Source organism: Cervus canadensis, chromosome 12, assembly GCF_019320065.1.
Source record: "Cervus canadensis isolate Bull #8, Minnesota chromosome 12, ASM1932006v1, whole genome shotgun sequence".
In the NCBI taxonomy this organism is placed as follows: Eukaryota; Metazoa; Chordata; class Mammalia; order Artiodactyla; family Cervidae; genus Cervus; species Cervus canadensis.
Genome location: NC_057397.1, coordinates 51,769,438 through 51,789,982, shown reverse-complemented (window position 1 = coordinate 51,789,982; position 20,545 = coordinate 51,769,438). Strand labels below are relative to the sequence as shown.

Genomic DNA, 20,545 nt, shown 5'->3' with positions numbered 1-20,545 from the left:
TTTCGAGTGTGTTTATTTAAATTGTTTTTACAATGGCCCATAGGAGGAAATGGCCACTCACTCCAGTATTATTGACTGGAGAATCCCAGGGAGAGAGGAGCCTAGTGGGCTACAGTCCCTGTGGTTGCAAAGAGTCAGACCGACCGAGCAACTGAGCAGGCATGTGTAATGACCTGCACTCCCTAAATAAACAAGAAACGCATTAAAACTTCACTACGATCAATTTGGTATCTTTAGATAGTATCACAAAGAAGATGCATCCATTTGTGTTTCACATAGAACCTGAAATATTTCCAACCACTTAAAACACTATATAGGCTTCCCTGGTGGCTCAGACCATAAAGAATCTGCCTGCAATACAGGAGACCCAGGTTCTATCCCTGGGTCGGGAAGATCCCTTGGGGAAGGAAACGGCAACCCACTCCAGTATTCTTGCCTAGGAAATCCCATGGACAGAGAAGCCTGGCAGGCTACAGTTCATGGGGTCAGAAAAGAGTCGGATATGACTAGGCGACTAACACTTTCAAACACTATGCATGAACAAAACACTTCAAAGCCAGATTTATATTTCTCTTTCTCCTTTAGTTCAGGAATAAAGCACTTTATACTTAGTAGAGCCTATTCCCTGCCGTATGTAAAATCTGGGTATTTAAGAATAGTGAAAGCTTATTCCATGTTTTTAGAACAGGTTGCTCTTGTGTTGTTGTTTAGTCACTAAGTCATGTCCAATTCTATGTGACCCCATGGGTTGTAGGTCGCCAGGCTTCTCTGCCCATAGGGATTTTCCTGGCAAGAATACTTGCCAGGAATGGGGTGTCATTTCCTTCTCCAGGGGATCCTCCCCACTCAGGGATCAAACCTGCGTCTCCTGCCTAGCGGGTGACTTTTTTTTAACCACCGAGTCACCTGGGAAACCGGATAGAACAGGTAGATAGATGTAATACGAGGACAAGATCGTGGTCATTTCACAGAGACAGCACCTGGAACAATGTATACAAACTATTTGTTCTCTACTACCCTCTGGTGGTTTGTTTAAAAAAAGGTAACAGCTTTAAAAAAAAAAAAAGCCTTAAGGAATCCTTATTCTTATCCCCTGATTATATCAATAGCTAACATTTATGGTACACACTACAGTACACTTATTAAAAATTCTCTCATTTAACCCTAAACAGATGTTTCAAATGGGTATTATAATTCATATACAATTGAAAATTAAGAAAACTGAAGCTCAAAGTGTTAAAGTTATCTTGTCCAAATTGACATATCTGGTAGAAATGGCACTCCAGTTCATATCTTTTTTATGCCAAGGCTCAAATTCATTGCATGTGTTAATGCTTCCCAGGAAACCCTTAAGTGAGAGTTTGTCTGACACCATGAGCTCTTTAATCCTAGGAGGCTAATGCACTTTTTGGCAAAAGAATCCTGTCTTATCACATTCTCATTTAAATCAATCAAATTCAGCTATCCAATCTGAGAAAGAGGGAGAGAAAGTTTTAATAGTGTAGGCATTTTCCAGCTTAGGCCTGGGAGTTAAAATGAAATGGGAGATGTGAATTTGCTATTCTTTAGTTCTCACAACTCACTGAATCATGTGTGTTTCTAAGGTCTGAAGACACAAATATTTTTATACAAGGGTTCTAACTATAAACCAAGAAGTTCATCTGCTATTTAACTAATTTTAAAAACACGACCTGTTTCGATGTTAAAAGGAAACTGGCTAAATGGTGAACCTACAGCCATTTTAAAGAATTTTCAAAGATAATTTGAGGTTTATTATTATTGTTTGTTGTTTACTCTGCATCAGTTCAGTTCAGTACAGTCTCTCAGTCGTGTCCGACTCTTTGCGACCCCATGGACTGCAGCACACCAGGCTTCCCTGTTCATCACCAACTCCCAGAGTTTACTCAAACTCATGTCCATTGAGTTGGTGATGCCATCCAACCATCTCATCCTCTGTCGTCCCCTTCTTCTCCTGCCTTCAATTATTCCCAGCATCAGGGTCTTTTCCAATGAGTCAGTTCTTCGAATCAGGTGGCCAAAGAATTGGAGTTGCAGCTTCAGCATCAGTCCTTTCAGTGAATATTCAGGACTGATTTCCTTTAGGATGGACTGGTTGGATCTCCTTGCAGTCCAAGGGACTCTCAACAGTCTTCTCCAACACCACAGTTCAAAAGCATCAATTCTTTGGCGCTCAGCTTTCCTTATAGTCCAACTCTCACATTCATACATGATTACTGGAAAAACTATAGCTTTGACAAGATGGACCTTTTTTCAAAGTAATGTCTCTGCTTTTTAATATGCTGTCTAGGTTGGTCATAACTTTTCTTCCAAGGAGTAAGCGTCTTTTAATTTCATGGCTGCATCACCAGCTGCAGTGATTTTGGAGCCCCAAAAATAAAGTCTCTTACTGTTTCCACTGTTTCCTCATCTATTTGCCATGACGTGATGGGACCAGATGCCATGATCTTAATTTTCTGAATGTTGAGTTTTAAGCCAACTTTTTCACTCTCCTCTTTCACTTTCATCATGAGGCTCTTTAGTTCTTTGCTTTCTGCCATAAGGGTGGTGTCATCCGCATATCTGAGGTTATTGATATTTCTCCCAGCAATCTTGATTCCAGCTTGTGCTTCATCCAGTCCAGTGTTTCTCATGATGTACTCTGCATATAAGTTAAATAAGCAGGGTGACAATATACAGCCTTGACATACTTCTTTTCCTATTTGGAACCAGTCTGTTGTCCCATATCCAGTTCTAACTGTTCCTTCCTGACCTGCATACAGATTTCTCAAGAGGCAGGTCAGGTGGTCTGGTATTCCCATCTTTTCAAGAATTTTCCACAGTTTGTTGTGATCCACACAGTGAAAGGCTTTGGCATAGTCAATAAAGCAGAAGTAGATATTTTTCTGGAACTCTTGCTTTTTCAATGACCCAGTGGATGTTGGCAATTAGATCTCTGGTTCCTCTGCCTTTTCTAAATCCAGCTTGAACATCTGGAAGTTCACAGTTCGTGTACTGTTGAATCCTGATTTGGAGAATTTTGAGTATTACTTTACTAGCATGTGAGATGAGTGCAATTGTGCGGTAGTTTGAGCATTCTTTGGCATTGCCTTTCTTTGGGATTGGAGTGAAAACTGACCTTTTCCAGTCCTGTGGCCACTGCTGAGTTTTCCAAATTTGCTGGCATATTGAGTGCATCACTGGAATTCCATCACCTCCACTAGCTTTGTTCGTAGTGATGCTTCCTAAGGTCCACTTGACTTCGCATTCCAGGATGCCTGGCTCTAGGTGCATACTATTACTCTGCATAAAGTATTACCCTGCATGCTTTCTTGAAAACCTCAACCCAGCATACCGTGTGATTCTACCACCTTTGTATGTGCATATATGTGCTAGGAGAATAGGGGGTAAGAGGTGGTTTTGGGGGCAATGTCACTCCACAATTTTCCAACAAGAAAAATGAAGCCACAATCATAGACTTCATGGAATTATTTAAAATGGCAAGAATATCCTGCTCTTTCAGACCACTTCTGGCAAAGATGAATATGTTTTAGAGATTCTCAGGATGTATGCAGTGCATTGCCCAGCTCAGACTGCGCTAGGGCAACAATGAATGGTAAATGTTTTATTTGCAAATTGGATAGTCCTTTGAAAAAGTTACAGTGAAAAAGACTGTGCTGATAACTCAAGCTCAGTAACTTATAACTTGAAATCCTCCTCAGTTTTAATTATGTGCATTTTGTGAACATAGGAAATGTGTGCATTTAATTCAGTTATGTTAGATTTTAGGTACAAATGGGCTGAAATTCATCCACATGACAAATATTTGAGCGCCTAGAGAAGAACAGACATTGAAAACAGAGCAAAAGTTTTATCAGGTAGTGGAAATGCAGGCTTATTTCCCTGACTTATGTAATTACTCTATGAAGCAACTGATCTATGAGACTGAAGATATTTATTGGTCATGGCAAAAATGCTTATAAAATCTGATTAAGTAGATTACATTCATGCAGCAGTATTCTATAAAACATACCAATGTGCTGAATTTTAAGTGGAAAACACTGTCACTTCTGATTTAATACGATATGATGTTTTATTCAAACACCATATATTTTGATTTCTGGAGTGCAAGTTAGAGATTCTACCAGTGGAAACTTCTTTGGGTTGGTTCCTTTTCCTGGTTCTCTTGCCCAACCTGCCCAAGAAAATGAAAGGCAGCCAGAGGCTATTACTGACTCAAGAGAAGGGCATATCCATTGATTTTACAGTTTCTATATAAAGAACATTTATTTATTAGTCTAAATAAGTGTGTATGCCTTGATTACCACTGTCTTTGCGTAAGTACTGTAGAATGAGCCTGGATCCTAACTACAGGTTTAAAATATGGGCAATCCATACAAGCTTATGCAAAGACTTTATTTAAACCTTTAATAGCTGATGAATGTTTATCAAAAGTACATCTATTTTCAGTATACACATAGAGGATTAGGCCAAATGAAAGAAAAATTAGTTATAGTAATGGAATTATGAACAGAACTCTAATAAATAAAATTCTGCATCAAAGAAACATGATGTAGAAATAACTTGTTATTGGCTACTACCAACATCTCTATGTATACATCAATAATAATTACAATAATTATTGAACAGAATATTAAAAAGGTAAGATTCTATTTTAAAGAAATTTAAAAAGTCAGACTTTTCACATTTACAAAATGAAAATTCCAGGAAAAGATAACTATGATAATATTAGCATATAAATTTTAGTTTTACAAATCATTTTCATGTTTATTAGCTCATTTAATTTTTAAACACCTCTTGAACCTTAGTATGATTTTTTTCCTATAATACTGTTTTTAATAAGCTTATTGTGAAATTATTTTGGGTTATGTGAGTACTATTAAGTAAACATAAAAATGGTGATTCACTTCTATCATTGGTGTTTAAGTAGACTATCTCTAAATGAAATTTAAAGTTAAAGAACATCTGCCCTATCTCTGCCAGGATGTCAGTTTTTAGCAAACACCTTGTTTCCTTCCTTTCTTTTCTTCCTTTGTTTCCCTCCCTCCGTTCCCTCCATATATAACATCATTCTAGGTATAATGCAATTATTTTATTTCTATTTTTCTCTAAAAAGAGCGAGTGAGAGAGAATTTCTTTACTTTATATAGGTATCAAAGGGAATCTTAATATAGAATTTCTCCTTTTTATGCTGTAAGGGATAAATGAATCTACAGGTTCCTTTTAAAGAATTGATTGAGGTAACACCTCCCAAATTATAAATCTTCTGAATGAGCTACTGGCTTTTTGCAATTTATAGCATAGTAATTAAGTATGAAAATACTGACTTCAAGTGTAATGTTGGTTTCTCCCTTCACAATTATTCCTTTCGATATAGTGAACTCAAATTTATAGGTAGAAAACCATTCTTTATTGTAAAGTCATATTAAGTTCAAAAAAAATTTTATTTCAAATTTCTCAGGTTTTCGTTTTATCAGGGATGTGGCAGAGTTTTTTTTTTTTATAAAAGAGAGGAAAGCTATGTGAGTGCATATTTCATAAGCTTCTTATTCATTATTCATACCATTAGAGATAGAAGGAATATATACACACAGAGCATTTTCTTAGATGTGTCCTCTGAGAAGTACACTCAGCCTAAACCTCAAAGAATCTCCTTTCCTGGGGGCTGGAGGGAAGCTCAGTGAAGATGGCAGATGGCCTTCCTCAGACATATTCTTACAGTGATGCTCCAGTGGGTATCCAGTTCCACTGGAATTTACTTTTTGGCCACATGAATTAGGCCAATTGCACTTTACCCTAAAACAACTGAAGAGTAATTACAACACTTGAAAAGTTTCCAACTAGTCTTACACATTTCAGAAATATTATTTTCTGAAACATGAAAATAAAACCTTCTCTAATTCAATTTATGGAGAGTTCATGTCACATTTATTTACTTATATAAATTAGTTTATGCTTCTTGCATGAAGAGGCTGATTTAGGCTTATGAGTTAATATGCATTCAAGATGCTGTGGGGACTTTATTAATATTTAATTTTTAAAATGAGCATAGTGTATTCCTCCCCTACTTGAATTATTAATAAAAAGGAGCCATTAGTGTAAACCTTTTTGAAAAACTCATTGATGAAGTCAAAATAAACTAATAAATTGAGTGTTAAAATGTACTATGTAATTTAAGAATAGGAATGAAATTGAGGAATGAAATAGGAATGAAATGAAATTAAATTTTTTTAATATCAGATTGTACTTTTCCCCTGCACCATCTATTTAATATCAGTCCTGAATATTAAAAAATAAAACAAAGAAACAAAAATGAATTTTAGAGGTAACTCTTCCTGTACCCACTTCTGCAAATGTCTGAGATGGATTCATAGTCAGTTATCTCAGGACAACAGTTACTGACATTAACAAATTAAGTTCTCCTGTAGTTGGGTATGATTATGAGAATGGATATCAAGAATGTCTGTCAGTTCAAGGTTGCTGTGTATTTAATAAACTGTAGTTGAGCAACTTAGATTCTGGATTCTCTGTCTCAACATCAGCTAACTCCAATTTCACAATAATAATGTAACGTAATGTTAGTCGCTCAGTCAAGTCTGACTCTTTGCAACCCCATGGACTGTATGTAGCCTGCCAGGCTCCTCTGTTCATGGAATTCTCCAGGCAAAAATACTGGAGTGGGTGGCCATTTCCTTCTCCACCAATTTCACAATACAGTCAGGTTTTTGATATCCAACTTTGAGAATTCGACTGAAATAGAAAAAGCAATTTCTGTATTAAGATTTACAGCTTGATGTCCCGAAATCATATGATTAAAAATGACAAATATTTTCTTAATAAATTGAGTTGTATACAGGGTACCCAAGAGAGAATGAGATTTTCTGTGTAGTTAAGAGCATGTCAGGTTGGCATTGAGTGGATTGCTTTGGCAGCAGCCCGTTGCTATCAACATTTAAATTGACTGAGATCTCACAGCATACGTTGTAGGAAAATACCTCTCTCTCTCTTCCCCTCTCTATTAAGGAAGATAAAGGAAAACAGAGCTAAAATATGTATTTCATTGAATACAGGCAAGTGGTGTACACATGACTTAAGATTTGAGTGGGAAGCCCTTTAAAGAACTTGTGCCAATAAATGACAAGGGTTGTTCACAAAACTAAAAGAATTCATGACACTTAAAAAGAAAAAAAGAAAACAATATACACAAATTAATCCCCAGAACCTTTTCAACAACAAAAATGATGAGAGCGCTCACACAATTGCAAATTGTAAAACAAATAGCAGCATGTTTGCCATTACACCAAAATAAAGGTGAATTTTAATCACTTCCTTTTCCTTCTTTTAATAACATATGGGCAAATTAATAAACCTTGCATTTTCTGCATGACTTCTTAGCTACTCTGAATTCCTTTCTTTATTATAAAATAAATTATAAAGAAATACACATCCTATTCTAGGCAAAGCTTTGAATTAACCCACTTTAAAAAAAAACACAGAGGAATTAACCTACTATAGGTGACATAGTAGTTTTTCCATAGTTATTGCCTAAAGGTTAATCTGGATATTTTAATGTTAATATTAATAATCTGAAGAAGGAAGGGGAAAACTAATTTAGATTAAGCATTCGCTGTGTGTCAGGCACCTTACTATTTTAACATGCACTACCTCTTGAACTCTTTCAGTTGCCCTCTAGACATTTGCTCTAGATACAGAAACTGGCTTGGGTGTTTCCAAACTACAGACTGAAATGGGTCTCAGGGATAAAAGTGTGATTAATGCTACTGAACAACTCAAAACACTGTTTTGTATACTTAATTATAGATATGGACATGGAAAAGTAAAATTGAACACTTTTTAATTTTACTTTTCCACATCTGACTTCAAAAAAACCAGCATTTAGATAAAACATCTTACTTTGCATTCTCAAGGTTAAATACATTTATAGCCTTATGAGCTTAAATTTGACATGCTCTGAACTCAAGATTATTAGATTAAATTTGATAATCCCCTGCCCCTGCTCACTCCTCAAAACTAGATAAATCACTTTAGTATCTGCTATTGCTGCCTAGGGTAGATGGGAGACCATTTTCAAAAGATTTGAAAAAATTATGCAGGAAGATAATTCTTTTCAAAGTGGTGGTTCTCAGCCTTGACTACATCTTTGAATTACTTGAGAAACTTAAAAAAAAAAAGAAGGCTGGGGGCTTCTATGATTCTACTATGCAGCTAAGGTTGGAAAACATTTAGTTTGTTTCCATCCACAAAGAGGGCATTATTCTTTTGCAGTTGCAAAAGAATGTAACTTCACATAGAGGAGAGAATGGCAGCCCACTCCAGTATTCTTGCTTGGAGAATCCCCATGGACAGAGGAGCCTGGAGGGCTACAGTCCATGGGGTCCAAAGTCAGACACGACAGACCAACTAAGCGCACATACACACACGCATGCACACACACAACTTCACATAAGATGAAGTTCAGGGCACTGGCTGAGTGTGAAGAATTAGGCACAGCACAAGTATGATAGCGGTTTATGTTATCAGCAAAGAGATAACTCGGATGGTAACAATCATCATCATCTTTGTGACAGATTTCTTAACGTCTGCAAAAACAGTGTAAGTCTTACTGGAAAGAAAGCTGACTTATTTCAGCAGGAAATAACCCTCTCTTCCTTGCTGAGACTGGCTTCCCTGGTGGCTCAGCTGGTAAAGAATGCGCCTGCAATGCAGGAGACCTGGGTTCAATCCCTGGGTTGGGATGATCCCTTGGAGAAGGGAATGGCTACCCACTCCAGTATTCTGGCCTAGAGAATCCCATGGACTGCGTAGTCCATGGGGTCGCAAAGAGTTGGACACGACTCAGCAACTTTCACTTTCACTTTCCATGCTGAGTTGGAAGCTCAACTGACATTCACTTAGTCAGCTGGGACTGGAACCTATAATAAAACGGCTATATTTAAATTCACATTTCATTTGCAAGAGTCTCCATCAACTTGTAAATCAGATTATTAAATTCATGGTCATTATTTTTTAAAATCTGCATACTAGATAGTCTAGCAACAAATAATACAGCATTTCTACTTAACAGCAGGAAGACACTTTAGCCATAATCTCTGACAGCTCCTAGTCAGGACAGCATGTGTAAACTCATATGCTACAGAAGCATTCAGTTTGTACAACCTCAAAACAACTAACATATCACATTCAAAATAATTGAATTAAAATGCTTCTAGATCAAGAGTATTATTACTCAGTTACATTCTAAAACAAAGCCTGCAGGATAAAATTATGGAGTCTGTCATAAACTCTGGGTAGAAATTCACTGAAACTCAATCACTCAACTGCTATCTATTTGGCAATTGCAGGAATGACAATATGCCACTCTCATTAGCAGCTCCCTCCTGTCAACAGATCAGAGACACTCATGATGAAGAACACAGGAAGTTATTTTATTATGGCTTGATAAAAAGAAAGCTACCTTCTACCGAAATGACAACAAAGGTTAATATTTTCTTAAGACATTTGTAATTTCTTTGCAAGAATCATAAATCAGGCAGTGTAAATTCTTCACTTGGAATCTCAGAATTTTTTCAGGTTCCTTTACAACTGTAAAACTAGGCTTCTCTGGAAAAATCACCAACATTTTATAAAATGTGGTTAAGATAACCACACCTTCCTTAATACTTTTTGACAAATCTTTGGCCCAAAATATAACCCCCTAGCAAAACCAATATTCCTCCTTCATCACCACAAGCAAACTTACCTATCAGTAAGGAGAAATAATCAAAAGCACTGGCTCAGGCAAATGTAAAGAGCTCTGTGAGGCTTCAGTTCTGGAGCCAAGAGTGTTTAAATGAACCCAAGGGTTAGATGGCATGGCTGCCACCCTTTCTACGGAAACCAGAGGAATCTGCACTGGGGTGTAGGGCTTCCAGGCGCCTCCCTTTGTTCTAAGTAGAATGCTAATGCTAAAAGCGCAGTTTGCATTCCTGCTAGCTCTAGAAAACACTGATGCAGTCTGACAAAGCTTAAAATACCCTGATGGGGAAAAAAATAAGTCCCAGAGGTGGGACCTCCCTTGTGAACCAGTAAAACAAGCCACAAGGTGAATGTGTAAATTTGAACGGTTCAAAATTTGTGGTCACATTAATGCTCTCTCATCTCCTTTGAAAGATATATTAGAGGCATTGCGAAAAGAAAGTTTCCACTTCTTGTGAATGTCCATTAAGGAAGTCAAGGATATGTCTTTGAATTTTTTCCACCTCTTTCTTCTCCCTAGTGTACAGAATTTTCATTGGCAGATGAAAGCAGGAAGGCAAAAAGAGAAAGAAATTCCTTAGGGCAGTGAAATATAGATCAAGGCAGAGCACAATGGAATGAAATATGCAATGAAGTTAAGGACATAAAGAGGAAAAAACCTAACAATGTGACTTATTCATATGTTAGCCTATGTTTTAAAGTATAGGAGAAATTCAATTTCAAATCATTTTTAACGCTGATTTTCATTACACAGGAGATGATTTTTCATTATAAAGTAGATGATTACTATTTAATCTTAATTAAAAAAATAATCTAAAAATATCTCATATTATCTCATCACTATCTATACAGTTGCTGAAGTTTGTTTTCCTCAAACTTTATGATGAAGTTTTCTTTCCTCTTTATATGGGAAAATTATATAACAGATTACACAGTTCAATGAATGACTGGGTCCAAAGGCTTTAGAGCAGTGATCAACCCTTCATATCTTTAATTTATAAGTCTCTGTAGATATTTATTGATGAGCATATAAATAACATATCTGTCACTTCACCTAACACATAACTTCATCATTATTTCAGCAAGGAAAATCAGATAATCAGACTGCTTTTGCCTTTTCCAATGAGGGAAATAAATGTTTATGTATTGCCAGGACATGGAATGTTTTCAGCTCTACTGGGTTTCATTTATTTTTCATTTTAAAGTTTCTCAGCTGGATATCAGAAGGCAAATTTATGAATGGTAACAATTGTATGTGCTTAAAACAACCACTCTACCAAATCTATTTTCCTAGTACTCTTTTATGGAATGTGACCAATACTATGACTTTTTAATTGAGTTCAAAATTATTGATGAATTTTATGGACAAAATTCAGTATTGATCAGTGGTGACAGCTAAACAATAGATGATGGATTAAAAAGTTTTTTATCTTAAAAATGCAACATAAATAAAAGAAATATCAGATTGGGAAACTGTGAAAAAGTGACCTAGCAGATTTCTTAAAGAAACTTCTATAAATAAGTCTAATATGATTGCATAAAAAAGAACTGGTCTACACCCTCAGTTTGATATTGGTCTTGTTAGGGGAAAAAAATGTCACTTTGTCTGGAACATTTTTCCTCAAGACTTTGGCTGAAACTCATGCACAGCTACTTCACTCCAAAAAGAAGAGAGAACAAATCAACAGCCAGAAAATTATTATTGCTCTGTAGCTACCTGCCTGTAACTCACCCCCCCCCCCCAAATTCTCAACTGTGAGCCTAACTATTCTTTTTCAACTTTGTCACTTTTTTCTCTACTTCCATATAAACTCAAAGGACTCCTCTGGGTCTGGGCTTTTGTGCTCTTCACTATAAATAAACCTTCCTTTTGCAGCTATAAAGAGGGGAAAAAGTGATTTCTTTACTGCTAGCTAAAAAAGAAAGGTTGTGAAGGTAAGAAACCTTTCATAAACAGGTCAAGAGAAAGATTTCCCAAGAGCTAGAATCTGTATGATGACATGGAATTTACAAAGGTGCCAAAACGCTCAAAAATATGTTGGGGTTTTGGTAAAGTCATGGCTAAGAGTTCAGGCATAGTTCTGAGTTCGGATCCTGCATTACTGTTGCCTGGATTACTTAAAGTCATTTAACTTTCCTCATTTATAAAAAGAGAATTATAATAGTTGTAGTGAAGTGACACAGATAAACACTAAAAATGCCTCATATTTAAAATGATGTTAGCCATTAATTTTACTCTTGGTAATTTAGTGCACTGAGAAAAATAGACAAATGTATATCAATTTCTATAACTTGGTAACTAGAGCATGCATGCCTCCTCTAAAGAAAGTAACAGTAAATCAATGACATTTGAATGGTGCCACCAATTCTAGCCAGCTTTGCAGTTAATCATTCACTCATATTCTAATTCATTTAACAAAGTAGTGAAAATGGCAAGCAGATCCAGTCCCTCAATGAGCTTAAATTTTAATGATATATACTGCTTGTGTTATTTTACAAGTACGTGTAATAATTATTCAATTTTAGGTTTTTCAGGGTCAGAGGCATATATCCGAATTTTTTGTTGAAGGCAGAAGAAGAGGGTGACAGAGGATAAGAGGGTTGGATGGCATTAGCGATACAATGGACATGAACTTGGGCAAACTCCAGTAGATCGTGAGGGACAGGGAGGCCTGGTGTGTCCATGGGGTTGCAGAGAGTCAGACACGACTTGGGGACTGAACAACAACAATAACATTCACTGACTTAAACTGTAACTGATAATAAGTGTTCTCTATACCTACAATTCAAATACTGGCCCATTCAAATATTGGTCCGCTATTTGAAGATGTATGGCTGTCCTGTGGTTTAAAATTGTATGTGAGTGCATGCTCAGTTGCTTCAGTCACGTCCAACTCTTTGCAATCCTATGGACTGTAGCCTGCCAGGCTCCTCTGTCCATGGGATTCTCCAGGCAGGAGTACTGGAGTGGGTTGCCATGCCCTCCTCCAGGAGATCTTCCGGATCCAGGAATCGAACCCACATCTTCTGCATTGCAGGCGGATTCTTTACCCCCTGAGCCACCAGGGAAGCCCTTAAAATTATAGGGAGAATACCCAAAGTATTTATTGTAATAAAAGTCACAGAGACAAAACAACATTATGGGCTTATGAAAATCCAAGATTAAGAGTTTTTGAAAAACAAATAGAGATGGACGAAAGTCAAATATTATTGCTATAGGTGTACTTTAATGAGTAAAAGAAGTGTTGGAAAAAATGGCAAAAAGTCCCAAGCTGTACTTCAAATTAGTTAAAAACAAATATTTGCCAATTCAGCCTTCATTTTGCACACTACTCAAATACATAAACTTGTAAAGATGTGCAAATTTTCTTGCTATGCTGATTATAAAGTTGAACAATGGGTTCATTTCTAAGTCAATATTTTTATCCTTATAAGTCGTTAACTGGAAGAAATGTCAATTCTTTTTTTTCCCCTTTCTATCTCATCCTGTGGTGAGGCCCCTAAGGTACAGCCAGTTCAGCACCATGGACAAAGCGCCGAACGCACTCGGCCTTTTGAGAGGTACAGGAAACATCCCGCTTAGGCTGAAATGTAAGAAATAATTTAATGGGAGCAATCTTCCATTTTCACATGTTTTAAGGATCAAATGAATACCCTGCACAAATGTTCAGCTGGATAAAATAAAGTTTACACTTTCAAACCCCTTCTATCTTATGGAAAAACATAATGGCCCTTTTAAAGACATGCATCACTGTGATAAATGCATTTAGTGTCATTAGGTTTAATGGTTCCAACTCATTCAAACTATTATATCCTACCTTTTAAAGTTAATTTAATGCGTATTAATGGTGTGAAATTGATGAAATTATGAATTGAGTTTCCCTGGGCACAGGTTAAACCAAGAAAGACGGGAGAGGACAGGTTAATACTACCTTTCACCCCATTCTTCATTTGCTCTACGAAAGATGTCAGCTCTGCCCTTGGGAAGGAAATGCTCAGTGTTAGTAAGTTGAACTTAAATTGATTTTTATGGTTTTAAACTCAGGTAACTGACTGTGGTTGGGTTACCAAAGGTTTGAAGTTTTCTTCAGGGAATAAGAAAATACATGCACTTCTGAGAGTAAGTTCATATTTTATTCCATAGTTTCAGAGAATTAAATAACTTGTCACGCCCTTTCCTTCCTGTATTCATCTTACAGATTCAATTCAGAGGGTCACTCAGGATATTTAGTTTGTAATCTCTCCCTTACATCATCACCATGTATCAGACTTAAAATGGCTCAGTTTAAAATCTGAGCTAAATATTATGATAATACATACTATTATTATTATGTGAAAAATTGAAAAATCCAAGGTTATGCTCCCAGGCACACTTGATGCAGCAATACTTTCGTAGTATCAGGAAGTGTGCTAAATCACTTCAGTTGTCCGACTCGTTGTGACCCCATGGACTGTAGCCCACCAGGCTCTTCTGTTCATGGGATTTCGCCAGCAGGAATACTGGAGTAGGTTGCCATGTCCTTCTCCAAGTAACAGAAAGACTGGAATCTAATATTGAACTGTGACTTGCAAAAATATTAAGAATGAGAAAAATATTCTCTTTAATTATGTTGGAAGGGAGAAGAGACAGAAAAATGTACAGTCACTACTTGTTACAGTTCTTTTAATATTGGTGAATGATGGATAGCTATGAGAAGATGGAAGTTTATAGCTACTCTTTTGCTTTTCTGTCAAGTAAAATGATCTCCAAACTAAAAAGCACAGAATAAAATTTGGAAAGGATACTAAAACTCAAGCAAATTAATGCTACTAGCTTCTCATAAGGCATTTAGTTCATTTGACAAACTATGTCCTGGACATTATAATCTCACCTTTTACAAACAGGATTATAATATTTTTAGTGTCATTGAAGAATCTGGAGATGAAGAGAGATGCAAAGAGCATAAAAATCTAGAAATAAAATACATCGTTTTGATTTTCACAAATTAGAAGGAACAGTCTCTAAAACCAACATAAAATATTAGACAATATTCTGAAACAAATTAATAAAAAGATGGCTTCTGAGCACTTGAAAAAGCAAAGAATATTCAGAAATTAGCTTGGTCTCCAAAGAATAACTTAGCAAGCCTAGTCCTTTTTTTTTTTTTTTTTTTTTTACAAATATGGTTAAAATTAGTAAATCTGAGACATGGTCAGATGTTGCAAATAGAGAAGTTTACTTAGACCAGGCAATTAACACAAACAAGCCAAATGGCCCAGTATACTATCAAATGGAATGGCAAGGGGCACCGTGAATAGAGAAGGTTGTGCCCCAGCTGCCACTTCTCAGCTCTAAATGGTGTTATTTTCCCAGGGAAGTCAGAAATCTGGGATTTTTATGTGAATCATTGTGACTTTAAAAGATTTAACTGCAACTTTTTATTAATGAATACTCTCCTGGGTTGAAGGTGGCTCAGTGGTAAAGAATCCGCCTGCCAGTGCAGGAGACACAGGAGACTCAGGTTTGCTCCCTGGGTCAGAAGATTCCCTGGAGAAGGAGCTGGCAACCCACTCCAGTATTCTTGCCTGGAAAATTCCATGATCAGTAGAGCCTAGCGGGCTACAGCCCATGGGGTCGCAAAGAGTCAGGCATAACTGAGCATATACACACACATTCCTGATTTTAAAACAAAACAAAATACAATTGTAGAATGAATCTGACCCACTGGGTGCCAGCCTGGGACATGTGACCTTGGGTGAGGCATCTGACAAGGTTTCACATATCACTGCTGAGAATTTCTGGCTAGGTGACAGTGAGACATTACAATTAGATGAGTTCAAATTTTATCTCAATATAAGGAAAATCCCAACGAAGGCATGGGCAGCCCTTACACTAGAAGTACTCACTTTAACCACAATCTGGCAATTCAAAAGACCATATGGGGAAATAACCTGGAGCTGAATTTTGAAATTAATGTTACTATATTCTCAAAAATGTAAATACACTTATGTGTATATATACATGTCTTCTATCATTTACTCATTCATTTGAAAACATTTATTAGAAACATGCTATTGCCAAGTACTGTTTCAGGTGCTGGGAGTGCAAGAGGAACAAAAATCTTTGCTCTTATGGAGTTTACACACTGCATTTATCCTATTTGGACATTAAGTTATAGGGGCACTTTATAAATGCGTATTTTTGTGTGCTAAATGCATTCTGAAGTTTTGCTCAGCATTCAGCAGAGGACATGAAATTCTCAGTGAAAAACACATTACACTATGACACATGGGTGTTGTTAGCTAACAGTTTTAATTATTCTTTTAAATTTTCTTTTTAAAATGTTTATTGTGCACCTGCCATGCTGCTAGGGCAAAATACTGAACTAGATATGATATAGAGTCAATGAGTATAGGTTGGTATATGATCACACTCCACATAGATCAACATTTTGAATACTTATGCTGCCTTATCTTTGATCAACTTTCCACAAACTAAAGAAGTTAGAGATGAGGATGAAATCATTGGACACGTGGCAGCAGTTGTTCCAACATCAGTATAGAAGGAGAAACACCTCATCTTTGTTTTTAAATCCCATCACGCTGTGACAATCCCTAAGAAAGGCAATCCGAAAGAATGCTCAAACTACCGCACAATTGCACTCATCTCACACGCTAGTAAAGTAACGCTCAAAATTCTCCAAGCCAGGCTTCAGCAATACGTGAACCGTGAACTTCCAGATGTTCAAACTGGTTTTAGAAAAGGCAGAGGAACCAGACATCAAATTGCCAATATCCGCTGGATCATCGAAAAAGCAAGAGAGTTCCAGAAAAACATCTATTTCTGCTTTATTGACTACGCTAAAGACTTCGACTGTGTGGATCACAATAAACTGTGGAAAATTCTGAAAGAGATGGGAATACCAGAATACCTGACCTGTCTCTTGAGAAACCTCTATGCAGGTCAGGAAGCAACAGTTGGAACTGGACATGGAACAACAGACTGGTTCCAAATAGGAAAAGGAGTAGGTCAAGGCTGTATATTGTCACCCTGCTTATTTAACTTACATGCAGAGTACATAATGAGAAACGCTGGACTGGAAGAAGCACAAGCTGGAATCAAGATTGCTGGGAGAAATATCAATAACCTCAGATATGCAGATGACACCACCCTTATGGCAGAAAGTGAAGAGGAACTAAAAAGCCTCTTGATGAAAGTGAAAGAGGAGAGTGAAAAAGTTGGCTTACAACTCAACATTCAGAAAACTAAGATCATGGCATCTGGTCCCATCACCTCATGGGAAATAGATGTGGAGACATTGGAAACAGTGTCAGACTTTATTTTTGTGGGTTCCAAAATCACTGCAGATGGTGACTGCAGCCATGAAATTAAAAGACACTTACTTCTTGGAAGGAAAGTTGTGACCAACCTAGATAGCATATTAAAAAGCAGAGATATTACTTTGCCAGCAAAGGTCCATCTGGTCAAGGCTATGGTTTTTCCAGTGGTCATGAATGGATGTGAGAATTTGACTGTGAAGAAAGCTGAGCGCCGAAAAATTGATGCTTTTGAACTGTGGTGTTGGAGAAGACTCTTGAGAGTCCCTTGGACTGCAAGGAGATCCAACCAGTCCATCCTAAAGGAGATCAGTCCTGGGTGTTCATTGGAAGGACTGATGCTGAAGCTGAAACTCCAGTACTTTGGCCACCTGATTCGAAGAACTGACTCATTGGAAAAGACCCTGATGCTGGGAGGGATTGGGGGCAGGAGGAGAAGGGGACGACAGAGGATGAGATGGCTGGATGGCATCACTGACTTGATGGGCATGAGTTTGAGTAAAATCCGGGAGCTGGTGATGGACAGGGAGGCCTGGCGTGCTGCGATTAATGGGGTTGCAAAGAGTCGGACACGACTGAGCGAATGAACTGAACTAAACTGAGCGCTGTGGCAAACTAATTCTAAAATGAGGCGGCAAGCATGGTGAAGTCTAGTATAGACCTATGAATGAATCTATCCTAATAAAATTTCTGGCTTTTCTATCCATATTGGTGGAGGGGTAAGAAAAATGATTTTGAAAAATTGCCATGTATTCAAAATAATCCCATCTGATTTTGTAGGTAATAAAAATTTTAAAAAACAAAGGGTCAGAAATAACTGGGGGAGTTAGGATACGACTGACTTTATTTCTCCTTATGTTGATTCAGTCACAGTCGAAGAATCAATATTCCTTCCTCTCAAATCTGGAAGTTGTTGGCTGAAAGGTTCAGGAAGATTTTTTTCAGTTGTCCAAGAGATATGCTTATGTTTCTTGAGAAGCAAAGTTAAGAACAAGGCAATAGATCATTTTAATGTTTGAAGATAGATTATTTAAATAAAAAAATCACGGCCCTGAAGAATGCTTTTGTTAAAAGAAAATGCTTTCTTTTTTTTTTCTTTCCTGATGAGTGAACATTCTCACTGAAGTTTTATGATCACCAAAGTTCATTTTGGAGAAGGGCATGGCAACCCACTTCAGTACTCTTGCCTGGAAAATCCCATGAACAGAGGAGGCTGGCTGGCTAAAATCCATGGGGTTGGAAGGAGTCAGACACAACTGAAGTGACTTAGCACAAAGTTCATTTTAGAATTAGCAAAGGCACAATGAGTTAAAGTTCCTTAAAAGCATTTTTTTAGGAGTGCATTTTAATAATACTGTTAGGATTCTTCCACACTTAAGTACCTATCTTTTTTCATACCGTTTTTAAAAATTCACTTTGAGTACGCCAAGGTTTTCTCATCCATGGGTTGTTTTCAAAGAGAGCTCTATAGCAAACCAAAGGCCACACAGTTTAAGCAAAATGAGTTAACATGATCTGAAAAGAGAGACAGAAAAATCCCACATACTGATGACTTGGTGATTAAGCCTGGGAGACAACTTGAATAATTATTATCATAAATTATAGAAATAAAAACCAAATATAGCTTCTAACTGCTATATTCTTGCTGAGATGCTCCACTCTGGTAAAGACTTGAAGTTATTTTAGGAATATTTTATAATTTAAAAAGCTTAATGAAAATTGTCTTTTTCTAGAAGGAATGAGAGGCCATTTCTCAAATGGATGTGGGGCGACCTAGTTCTCTCACCCTCTGCAGCACCGATCATGAGCTGTTCTGCAGAGCTGGGCTTGCCTCCCTCATCACTCCCTGGAACACTTCTCAAAGCCTTAACATTACACAGCATTCCCAGGGTGGTGGTGATTTAGGTGGATAAGTCTCTTTAAAGTTATATTTCTAAATAAAATAAAATAAAGTTATATTTCTATTTTTACATATTTTGGGACATGTTACATAACACCTCAACCTGATGTTACATGGATATTATTCCTTAGATGAAGGTTCAGGTGACAAAAAAAGAAGTGTTTCAATTTAAATGATAGTATTAAGAGAATTACAATTTGTATTTTAGAAATAATAAACATTGTGAAGGACACCAGAGTAACTGAAATTCTGGAAATACTGCCTTCTCCCATGGAGAAACAGGCTTTGGAATTTGATGTACTTACAAAATGACTTTTTAAAAATGCTTTTATTTTGAAATAATGATAGATTCATGGGATGTTGTAAAGATGGTACAGAGAATTCCTATATGCCTTTTGTCCAGTTTCCCCCAGTGAGTCTATATTACACAGTACAGTACAATATCAAAAGTAGGAGACTGAGTTAGTGCAATGTGTGTTCACAGCTCTATGACACTTTATCCTATATATATATGGGATAAAGAGTCATATATATAGGCTTCCCTGGTGACTCAGACAAAAAAGAATCTGCTTGCAATGCAGGAGACCCAGGTTTGATCCCAGGGTTGGGAAGATTCCCCCAGAGAAGGGAATGGCTACTGACTCCAGTATTCTTGTCTGAAGAATTCCATGGGCAGAGGAGCTTGGTGTGTCCCAAAGAGTTGGACATGTCTGAGTGACTAACACTTTCACTTTCATGTATATATGTATGTATATATGTATGTACATATATATATATATACACCATACACACACACACACACATATATAATCATGGTTCTATAACCATCATCACAATCAAGATACATAACCTTTCCATCATGACAAAGATTTCCTTCATGCTACCTAGTTATAGTCACAGACCCTTTCACCCCCATCTCTAAGCACTGCCCATCAGGCCAATTGTAAGATTACTCTTTTAAGTTTATCTCTTACACACTTTTACTAAAATGTGAGAAAACCACAGGACTGGGTGTTAGGAGATGGCTGGTTCTAAGTTTGCCATTGACTAATTCATATTCTTGGACTACTTACTTACTCTCTGCCAGACTCAGCAGCTCATCTATAAAAGTGAAGATCTGAACTATTTTTTAGGACACCAGCATTTAAGTACCCATATAATTACTTGGACTCAATTATAATACCATTTTAAAGACTACTGCATGCAAATCAAGTTAATAAAATTTGATTTAAATATGTGGAGATCAACAAGGATTGAACGGTGTGTTATAAATGTATTTTGCATTAAAATAGTGTCATTGTCACATAAATTAGGAAACCAAATGTTGCATTATGATAATACACTGCTGCTCTAAAGTCTGAAGCAAGTAAAAAACACAATTTCCCCCATCTCTCAAGGGGACAAATGTTGCTGCTTTCCCAAAAGCACAAGTGGAGAAAACTTGGCACTGTGATGACCTGACTTCCTTTGCCTCTAAAACATCTTTTGAAGAAGAAGAAGCAAACATCTCTAATATATGCCCAGCCAAGTGCTGCAGCAGAAACTTAAAGCTGA

General features: G+C 37.0%; 1 protein-coding gene across 3 annotated transcripts in view; it reads right to left on the bottom strand.

Moving 5' to 3' along the window:
- SYBU (syntabulin) overlaps positions 1-20,545 on the bottom strand; it is a 122,141-nt gene that overhangs the window by 100,438 nt on the left and 1,158 nt on the right. The window lies entirely within an intron of this gene.